Source organism: Microtus ochrogaster, chromosome 16 (genome assembly GCF_000317375.1).
Source record: "Microtus ochrogaster isolate Prairie Vole_2 chromosome 16, MicOch1.0, whole genome shotgun sequence".
NCBI classification, from domain to species: domain Eukaryota; kingdom Metazoa; phylum Chordata; class Mammalia; order Rodentia; family Cricetidae; genus Microtus; species Microtus ochrogaster.
The window spans coordinates 61,884,789-61,895,547 of record NC_022018.1 but is presented as its reverse complement, the minus strand read 5'-3'; positions in this window follow the sequence as shown (position 1 = coordinate 61,895,547).

Below are 10,759 nucleotides of genomic sequence, written 5' to 3'. Positions count from 1 at the left end.
ATCAGGAGCATAGATGAAGACTTCTTGTTACCAGAGTCTGGGTACCTTACCAGAAACTACATCACTGAAGAAAATTCTCTTCTCTTCCCCGTTAGCCATTAACTGCACACAATTACGCAGGAGGGTTGGGGCCATGAACCTGCCATGACCTTATTGTGCAGGAAGTCACAGCAGCCAGGTCAGGTCACGTCCTACAGCAATTCTACCCCCTGCCTCTTCCTCTTTCTCCTGCCTCTGCAATGTTCCCTGAACCTTGGAGAGGGTGATAGGGAAGCCCTTTCATGGCTGAGCACCCAAGATGCCTTTTGACATCCTTTATCTCACTTTTTGGAGGATTTTACCGTGGGTGCTAAGCAATCGAGGGGAAAACCAGTTAATAGATGGTCCCAGGACCCAGCAGAGGTACATGAGCCAGGGACAGAAGCCCTGAAAACCAGGAGATGCGCTTCATACATTGGCTCAGAAAAGAGAAAGGTGAGGAAAGGAGGGACCAGGAAAGTGACTTCCTAAGTTCAGCTTGGTGGTGTTCACTGTCAGTTGAGGGGGAGCCAGCCTTCGAACCACAGACACCACAGCCATTGAGGGGGGAGTGATTGCTACACGTATGTATTAACTTACTTTTGAGTCATGTTCTGGGGAGTCCCTCAATCCAACTTACTTTATGCTTGATTCACTCTTGCTTGAGGAAGCATTGCCACATGCTTAAGATTTAAAAACTTAATTAGGGTATACTGCGCACTGCTGTAAGGAGGGGATTGCCTTTCGCTCGACACTTGCTGAAGTGCCTTATTATTTTATAAGCACATAATGAGTTCTTGGAATGGTCTCTTTGAAAGGATTGCTGCACTTTGTAACAAAACAGCACCATTAAAGTTTGATAACCTGAAAACAGACATTTGTGGTTCCTTCAGTGCTCAGGGCTCTTTCAAGAGGTACTTACAGCTTCCTAAAGTGCATTATTTATGACTAGAAAGGAGGAGTAGGGAAGTACAGATCATCAAAAGAAATGTTGGCCGGTGTCGCGCAAACAGGGCGGTTGCTTGCGGCTTTCCCTAAGTTTAGCTTTAGTGTAGCAGGAAGAAAAGCAGTCTGGCTTCAGACCCTGCAGCTGCACTGTTTTCATGGCAATGATGACTTTTAGTTTGAGCCAAATGACATTGTTTTTATTCGCTCGCTTATGATGTATAAAATAGCAGTTTTCTGTGATTCAACACCCCATGCGCTGCACTGCTCAGAAGGGAATTGAAGGTCGCAGAAGATGAAGCCCTTGGCTGGCTGCCTGCTGTGTGTCAACATTCAAGAGATGTTAATTCTGCTAATGATGTCTTTTCACTCGTTAGATGTTGAGAGCATTTATTGAGTGTCCACATCTATTTACTCTGGTTATGTTGCGAGCATTTATTGAGTGTCCACGTCTGTTTTCTCTGGTTTATACCTTCTCTGAGCTCCAGCTGTTATATCCCTCCGTGAGACTTTCTTAGTAAGTCTTCCTGGTCTATTGAGGTCTTCCATGCCGAGCCTCAATCATTTTCTTGAATCGCTCTTTCTAAATCTATGATCCGTTTAATTTCAGAACCTAAATCATGGCTTCGGGTGTGGCGGCACATGCCTGTGATGCCAGCACTCAGGATCCAGAGGCAGATGGGTGTGTGTTTCAAGTGTGTGGGGGCTACAAAAAGCCAAAATCCTGAATGGATGAATCAAACAAAAAGCAGGTGGGTTGTCAGGCTGCTAAGTATAAGCACAGTCCCAAACTCAGAAGCTGCAGCCTGCAGTAAATGCAGAGATGGCTGCAGACAGGAAATTGTGTCACATGCATAGTCTGAATCAAAACCCGAGTCAAATGAAGATCAATCGAGTGCCTTGGGTATGCCCTCTGTTTAAGCCAGGAGGTAGTCACCAGTCACCGTGTATTATGAAGTCCACACATACTTAGCGGAAGGATATTATCCGGGATCCACAGTTTGTGGGGCCAAGAGGAAAACCTATCCAGGAAGCCCAGCCTATGAGAGAAGACCTGGACCTGCTCTCCTGGACCTAATCTCCAGTAAACTGTAGGGGACAATGAGGGTCTTTCTCTTTCTGCATGGGTCATCCTGACTCTTAATCTCTTAGTCTCTGCCAGCACTAATTCTGTTGGTTCTCAAATTCTATGTCTATTTGACTCTTGGTTAAATTGTGTGGATTTTGATTAGGTTAGGATGGAGTCATGGATTTAGGGTCTCCCTCCTGAAATACCTGGGTTTTATAGTTCATAATTGTTTGTGTATATTTTGATAGAACAGGGAGACAATCTTCCCGTCATTCTGGCAACTATTAAATGGTCTCGGATACAAAGTACCTCACAAAATCCTAAGTGGTCAGAAAAGAAACACACTACCGGCACCTCGCCGTGTATTCAACACAATACCTGAATGTCTCTTTACCCTCCACGGGAGCATCAAAGCAAACAAAAGTCCCTCTCCCTACGTTAGGGTAAAGGGAAACAAAGGGGTATTGAGTTTTAAATGTGTCTCCCCAATTTCCTCTATATAGAAATATGTCTCCAAAATCATATGCTCATGAATTGGTGAGTCATTTGGGGTTAGATGAGGTCATGAGAGTGAGGCCCCCCAGATTTAATTAGTAGCTTTTTAATTTGCAGTTTGCTACAGCACATAACGTCCTGTTCTGTCTTGGCATCCAGCAAGAGGGCTCTCTTCTGGTGCTGAGCCGATACCTGTGCTGTGCTTCTAGAATCTGAGCTAAATAAACCTTATTCTCTGCAAGTCACCTGGTCTTAGACATTTTGTAGTTTTGATCAAGATTTACAATAAACAAAAACTAGGCCAACTATACAAAGACATTATATGAAGAATAGTTGAATTCTATAAGGAAGTAAATATTGACAAGGGGTTGAAACCCTGGGTGGACATGTCCATGTCTGAAGCAGGGTCCTGGTCTTCAGTGAGCTTTTCTTTGTACTTTGAGGATATCCTGTAGGCTTTGTTGATACCATTGTTCGTCTCTACTAGGAAAGGTCAGTGGGATAAGATGGCACCACCAGCCAGAAAATGCTGGGGCTAGAGAGATGGCTCAGCGGTAAAGAGCACTTGCTGCTCACTCAGAGGACCCAAGTTCAGTTCCCGGCACCCACATCAGGAGGCTCACAACCACCTGTAACTCTAGGTTCACGGAATCAGACACCTTTTCTTGGCCTCCACCTGCATTCACATACGCATACCTGTAGTGGCATTTCAATTGTATTTTAATAAATAAGGCTTACTTGTGGATCGGGAGAGTAAAACGGCCACACTGGTCAGCCTTACAGTCAGGCAGTAATAACACACACCTTTAATCCCAGCAACCACACTTGTTGCCATAGAAACTGGGTGGTGCATGCCTTTAATCCCAGTGGTGCATGCATTTAATCCCAGAACTAGAGAGGATTATAAAATGGGGGGAAACATCTCTCAGACAGTCTCATTCTGAGATTCCTGGAGGCAGGATCACCATTTCGAATGGAGGTCGAAGTAAGAGTCAGTGGCTGGCTGCTTTGCTTTTTGGGTCTTCAGGTTGAACCCCAATTTCTGTCTCTGAGTTTTTATTAACTATGCTTCACATACCCATACAGACATATATTCATACACAGAATAAAAAAATGCCATTTCTACTGGGAATAAAATAATTAGTATGGTGGTAACATCTAGACAATGCAAGCAACCACACCCAGGAGAAGGAGACTAGAACAGTATTTCCACTTCTGTAAAAAGACTTCTAAATTTTGTGTCTCAGGTACCAGCTTGTCCTGATGTGGCCCCAGTAGGCAGCTCTCTCAGGGTCTGTGTGACAGCTGCACTGGGAGGGGCTCAGTTGCAGATTTTCTGTCCCCATCTTGACTTACTGAGCCAGAAGATCAAGGACAGACCTTCCTGACCCATGTTTTTCTTTTTTATTGTTTTATTGAGCTATATTTGTCTCCACTTCCCTTCTTTCCTCTCCCTCCCCTTCTACCCTCACCCATGTTCCCCAGCTCCTAATTTACTCAGGAGATCTTGTCTTTTTCTACTTCCCATGTACTTTAGGTATATGTATGTCTGTCTTAGGCTCCTCTTTGTTGTCTAGGTTCTCTGGGATTGTAAATTGTAGGCTTTTTAAAATTTATGTCTAAAAGCCACGTATGAGTGAGTACATGTGATATTTGTCTTTCTGGGTCTGGGTTCCCTCACTCAATATGTTTTTTAGCTCCATCCATTCTCCCACAAATTTCAAGATGTTATTTTTTTCTGCTCTGTAGTACTCCATTGTGTAAATGTACTACATTTTCCTTATCCATTCTTTGGTGGAGGGGCATTTAGGTTGTTTTCAGGTTCTGGCTATGACAAACAATGCTGCTATGAACATAGCTGAGCACATGCCTTTGTGGTATGATTGAGAATCTTTTTTTATATTTTTTGGGTCTTGAGGTAGGTTCTTTTCTAAATTTCTGAGAAATTGGCATACTGAAGTCCAAAGCCTGACCCACATTTTAACAGACTTGCTGGTAACTATGACCCAACAGTGTTTGGGAGTCACTCACGGCTCAGCTATACTCATGAAAATGGTGTTTTTGAAATAGAACTACTGAATTATGGTTTTTAAGCCATTTTCTCATTTGATCTGTACAAACACATATAAAATGGGTGACATACCATTAAATACACATAAAAAAAACAAACTAAAACAAGGGAGGACTCTTAGGGTCAGAGAGTGAAGGGAACATGAGGCTCATGTCGCCAGTGAGTGGTTATAGAAATAGGTCGTGGGGTATAGTGAGCATGTGTATGATGTCATCACTTTGAAACAGAGGCAAGAGTCATGAGCTTGACAGGAGAAAAAGAGCCTATTGTGTTACTTTGTCACTCTTTCTGTGCTCTCTCTATTTTGGTCGCTGTTTGTATTCACAATCTAAATAGTACTGACCCTGGGAGGTGCCTGTCTGGAATGCTCAGACCAACAGAAGACAGCATGGTGAGGGGATATTGATGTGTTGAAATAGCTAACAAATATCTCCAAGGTCTTTAGAAAAAGCTTGGCATTGTAATCCAAGGTTTCTCTCTTTAACAAGAATAAAAGACCACAAAAAGTTGGAAAGCAACCACCCCATCCCACGTGGCCCCTCTTTCCAGTTAGGGGTCTGGCTGCTCTTTCGGGGGCTGTTTAGAAAGGTCCAGGTTTGCTGGTTATACCAGAGAAGTCACTGGCTTATAGTTTCAGGGGTGTTGATGGTTTCATGACCCATACTGCCACCTCCTGGAGATCTCTCCACGGCCAGCTGTTTCATTCAGTGTTAGGGTTCCAAACCAAAGATGGGACTATGGTCTCCACCTGCTCTGTTTCAAGGAGCTAAAATCGGGATGATGGTGACTAAATCTTCACCATATTCTGGAAATTGCAACCATTTTCACTGCACATCCACCAAGAGAGGAAATGCAGAATGGATTACTATTTTCTTGTTGTATTTAGAAAAGTTCTCATGAAGCCCAAGTTTGCCTTGAACTCACTATGTAGCTGAGGATACCCCAAACATCTAATCTGCTGTATCCATTTTTCTACTACTAGTGTTATGGGTGTGAGCTTCTGGGTATCAAATCCAGGGCCTTATGTACATCATGCAAGTCCTTTACCAACTGAGCCTCATTTCCAGCCTCTAATTTGAAACATGGAAATGAATGGGATTCTTCAAAAAGAATCAAAGAAGACTTGAAAATTCATAGTTTGTAGTGACTGGCTTTGGGATGTAGGATTGAAAACATGTTTTTAAGTTATTTCTGTTTTTCCAAAATCCCTGTAATAACATGGCTGTATGGTGCATTCTTTGGGATCATGGAGTGGCTATCTTAAAGTGATAGAAATCCACAGATGGTTCTGGAATCTGGAAGTCTAAAATCAAGTCGTCCACAGGACCACGCTCTCTGAAGACTCTAAGGAGACTATTTGGTTTCTGGGTTACCAGCAATCTTAGTTGTAACTGCTGCACATCCCATCATCAGGTGGTACCTCTGTGTATCAGGGTCTACTACAAGGGCACCGTCATTTTGATCTAGGAGCTATCTGATGACAGAACATCCTTCACTAAGCAGCACATTTCTGAAGACTATTTCCAAATGGCATCTCATTCTGAGTCTCTGGGTAGCCTGTGACTTTGGGGGACCACTATAAAATACACGTGTATTGGGTTCACATCCTGCCTAAGGTGCTAAATGTTTGCACACTGAGCCAGCTATTGATCGTTTCCAAGGATATGTGTTCTCTTCTACCGTGAGGACTAAGATGCCATGTATGGGCTTTGAAATTAATATTAAAGATTAATATGAGCACTTAGTGTGTACCTGGCAGAAGGTCCAGCTCTCAGTTCAAGATACCTATTGTGTTTGCTTTCAACCTCATAAAAAACTCTTCAGTTTAAAGCAGGGAGAACATAGACCATTTAACAATATGATATATGCTTGACCATCGTTTTCTTCTAGAATATGTGTGTGTATTTGAAACCTTTTTTATTTAGTTCAGAGACACATGGTCATGGTTAATGAATTGTTTCTGACCAAGAGAAAACATTTGGGTCTATTTCCATCTCTAGAGAGGCTCAGAAGACACACACATTGTAAGAAGTAAAGCAAGACCACCCGTCACTACCTTCCTACCTCTCCCGCCCTGTGTAAGCCTGACTCCAGAACTGTTCACTTGAAATTGACCCTAAGCATGGCTGAAGTCTTCCATGTTGGCAGAGGAAGCTGTGAAATTTACTTGCAGAAAGAAATAACCTCACTGACCTGGTTAACTTCTCTTCATTAAGTTCAGCAATGGGGGATTTAGAGAGATCGTTAGGGTAGGGAAGGTCTTAGGGGTGGGAGGCAAATTTTGAAGGCTGCACCTTGTAGCTTCCACTTGTGGACAACTTGCTGTGCAAGCACAAGGGTTTGAGTTATGATCCTAGCAGTCATGTTAAATGCTGGGCATCGGCATATGCATCTGAAATCCCAGCACCATGGAGCTGGAGGTATGAGGATCACTGGCATTTCCTGGCTGCCAGGCTAGTTCCAGGAGCAGTGAGAGACTGTACCAAGGACACAACACAGCAAGGGATGGAATAGGATACCCAAAGTTCCCCTCTAGTGTGGGGGCTCACAGCTGTACACACATGTATGCATGCATACACGCAGACACACAAAACACACATATACATGCATGTGCATACCACACACATACATGCACGCACACAGAGGCATACACACATATACATGGATGCACACACGCAGACACACATATACACATACATGAATACACACAGACATACAGACACACATACATGTGTGCACATACACACACATGCACACTTCCAAATATTAACATTTTAGAAAACAGTCCTAAAACTGTTTATCACTCTTAGCTAAACAAGAGCCAGAAGAACAGCCTGAAACCAGAGACAACCGCAAAGCTAAAGAATACACTGACGGCAGTCAACACAAATAGCTGTGCCTTTTGGACCCAAAGCTGAGCACAGCAGAAAGGCAAACTCCCAGGAACAAATCTGGGTCTCTATTTCCCATGATCTCAAACACCTGTTCTGAGTTTTGAGCCCCACAGAATGGCCTATAACTGAGTGTGGCGTTGAAGCCTACAGGCATGGAGTGTGAGCAATTTCTTCTCTCTCAGGGACTACAACACAGTGTTGCCCAAGGCTCCTGCCAGCCTCCCTGAAAGCATCAATGGGCAAAGACTCAGGGTGGCAGCCCCTTTGCCCTTTCCCTGTGAATCTGCCTTGCCCCTCTTTGCCAGGCTTTCCACGCTTTCCTTCTACTCCAGCCGCTTTGAAAGCACTCTGCACTTTTCCTCTGGTTTCCATTTGGCTCTTGGTCTGGGAATGCGCTCCGAGGAAGGCCTCCCTGGCTTTGTCCCTCTTCCCAAGACCAAGGTGACATTTTAGTAGCAGTGCGAGAGAACTACAATAATGACTTATTGGAGATCTCTGATGCTTTCTTATTTTTCCAATAAACCAGAGCCTTAAGAAAGCTGGGCATTTGAAGTAGAGGAAGGAGACTGAGGAAAATCCGAATGTCTAAGTCCCTGTAGGGCAACCCCCACAAAAGGTAGGAAGAAGAGAAATGGGAATTTTTGTGTGGTGATTGATTTGTCACCCGAGGGACAACCTCCAAGTGTGGTATTTACTCACGCATAGGTCCCAGGCACTTCCTCTTCCCCAAATGCCCATGTGGCTTCACGTGCACGTGTTTACAGCATGCGTAAATAAACATGAGCGGAATATGAAACACATGGCCCGTGTTTATAAAATATGCATCCATTTAGGCTAATGAAAAATTACTTCCATCTGAGAACAAACATTGCTCCACCGAAGTGTTAGCAGGTACGCAGATTGCCCGTCTTTGGCCCTCACACTTGGGGAAACTGAGTCATTGATATCACAAAAGGCAGGAATTTTGACTTCTGTCAGCATCCGAAACTGCATGGCTTAAAGACACGTAAGCTGAAAAGAAGCTTCCCTCCCAAATCGTCATTTGTACAACAGAGGAGCTTTTAAAATCAGCTTCGGGTGGCCACTTCAGTCAACATGCATCCGGCTTCAGCCAGATTTCCAAGTTTCCCAATAAACCCATGTGCATACTCTCTGGAGGGCTGGCTTAAAATATACTTCTCCAAAGACAGAGAAAGTCATGTGAGTGCCAGGAGTTTGCCTTCCTCCTAGCTTCTCACAGACTCAGGCCAACCGAGGACACCATTTCACTGTACCAAGTCTCGGGGAGTAGAAGGAGGGGAATTCTACCCTTTTACAATTATGTGTGTTTGTGTGTGCGTAAATGTCACGATTGTGCAATGTTGTTATACACTAATACAAAGCAGGGTGGCATGGGCCAGGGGTATCTCGAGGCGGGCACGCAAGGAGGGAGGAAAACAAGTTGGTCTACTCCATGTGGGCCTTTTCTAACCTCACTGGAGCAAACAGCGGAAGCTGTGGAGCTCAAGTGGCTACAATGCTGGCTGGCATGAAGTCAGTTCAGGCAGCCACACTTGTTGTTAGCCCGGCATCCAGACTCCAGTCCTGGTGAAATGCATTTTGAGTTAACCTGTGTGTGATGACTTTGTGGTGTCAGTCTATGTAATATTAAACAACACTGCAAAAAAAAAAAAGCTACAAGTGGTGCCCACTCATGGGGCACTGTGATGTGTATGTGTGTGTGTATGTGTGTATGTATGTGTGTATGTATGTGTGTATGTATGTGTGTATGTGCATCATGATGTGTACGTGTGTGTGTATGTGTGTATGTATGTGTGTATGTGCACCATGATGTGTATGTGTTTGTGTGTGTATGTGTGTGTGGTCTAGAGTTTGAGGGAAACCTTGAGCCACCTAGTGAGACTCTGTCTATAATCAGACAGACAAACCTACAAAATCAAAACAAATAATGATATGTTAAGTAAAAACAACAGGAGCACTACAACGCTGGGTGTGGCTCATTCCTTTCATCTTAGCACCAGGGTAGCAGAGGCAGGTGGATCTCTGTGAGTCTGAGGCCAATCTGGTCTACATAGTGAGTTCCAGGATAGTCAGGGCTACCTAATAGAGAATAATTTTCTCAAAAAAAACCAAACCAAACCAAACCACAACAAAACAAAGCAAAAGCAAAACAAAACAATAAAACAAACCCCAAAGCCCTCAAACAGTAACTGCATAGATGCTATAAAAACAGAGCAGAGGGTTTTGTCTTTTTCGAAGTCCTCACTGCGTGTTGGATGAGCACTGTTTCCCCCAGGCAGTCTTTCTCCCCTAAAGCTTAGGCTAAATTTGTACTAAAACTATTTCTTTAAATCTTTTATTAGATTTGTTCATTTTTCAAATGTGTGAATGTTTTTGCTTGCACGCATGTCTGTGTACCATGTGTGCTTGCTGTCATCTGTGGGAGTCAGAAGAGGGCATCAGATGCCTGGAACTGGAGTTACAGATGGTTATAAACCCCCAAGTAGTTGCCGGGACTTGAGCCAGAGTCCTTTGGAAGAATAGTAAGTCCTTAACTGCTGAGCGCTCTCTCCAGCCCCAGAAAACTGCTTCTTAATAAACTCCAGCTTTGCTTCAGACAACAAAAGAAAGAAGAGGGAAAAAAAGGCAGAGGCCAACGGGACATCACCCATGAGCACCCCGCCTACCAATCCTGCATTTCCCATGAGCACCCCGCCTACCAATCCTGCATTTCCCATGAGCACCCCGCCTACCAATCCTACATTTCCAGTCTCAGAAAACTGATCTGATACAAATTAACTGCTGTAGACTTACAACTTTACCTGGACATCATGAACTTCAATATGTGCACACAGGTGTGTGTGTGTGGGGGGGGGGCAGAGACTTTATTTCACGCACACACTTATATAGCCAATCCTGCCGCAGTCAGTCAAGATGCAGAACTGCTCTCCCACCCAAAGTCACCCCTCCCTCTTCCCCATCCTGTTCACAGTCCTAGAATCTGCTGGCCTACTCTCCATCTGTGCAGCACTTCTTTTAAAGATTTGTTTGCTTTATTTTAGGTATGCATATATGTCTGTGCACTGTACGCATGCCTGGTGCCTGTGGAGGCCAGAAGAGGCTGTCAGATACCCTGGAACTGCAGTTACAGATGATGGTGAGCTGCCACGCAAGTATTGGGAACTGAACCCTGGTCCTCTACAAGAGCAGCAGACACTTGTAACTGCTAGCCATTTCTTCCACCCCTCCAGCAACCTTTATTTATTT